The sequence below is a fragment of the Wasmannia auropunctata genome, unplaced genomic scaffold (assembly GCF_000956235.1).
Source record: "Wasmannia auropunctata unplaced genomic scaffold, wasmannia.A_1.0 LD336085.1, whole genome shotgun sequence".
In the NCBI taxonomy this organism is placed as follows: Eukaryota; Metazoa; Arthropoda; class Insecta; order Hymenoptera; family Formicidae; genus Wasmannia; species Wasmannia auropunctata.
In genome coordinates, this window is record NW_012026805.1 from 2,869,157 (window position 1) to 2,869,697 (window position 541).

Genomic DNA, 541 nt, shown 5'->3' on the forward strand with positions numbered 1-541 from the left:
TTTATATAAACAAATGGATAGCGTGAGAGATTCAGGACTTGTTACGTTCGGTTTATTAATGTTAAATAACAATTGCCAAACAGGTGGATCATCGTACGTTATCGTCATCCGATTGATAAATAATGGATTTTAAACAATTGTATTAGTTTAGTCCATTTTTAATTACTGCGCAAACAGATTTCAAATATCATCGGTAATTTAGATATCGCGTTATAAATGAATAGCGCCAGAGACTTAGAACTTGTACTGTTTGATTATTAATCTGTAAAAGAAACATAGACAGTATTCATATTTATGAAAACATCGAGATTAGTAATTGCATTTTTATCTGTTCGTGCTTTTTCCGCATCCTCACTACTTAAATGAAAATTTTGTAATCGTTATTTATTTCTGCGTCTATAAGCGTGAGTTTTCCTATGGACGTCGCCATGTTTTTACTGCAACTGCCTCACCTCGCCAGCCGCAGTAATCGAAGCAGGACGTGACGACAAAATCTATGACGTCATATGCATGCGAAAGCACTCTGAAAGTTTACTGCGAC

General features: G+C 35.1%; 1 protein-coding gene across 2 annotated transcripts in view; it reads right to left on the reverse strand.

The window, feature by feature from the left end:
- Positions 1-541, reverse strand: part of LOC105448509 (uncharacterized aarF domain-containing protein kinase 2-like) — a 51,491-nt gene that overhangs the window by 1,593 nt on the left and 49,357 nt on the right. The window lies entirely within an intron of this gene.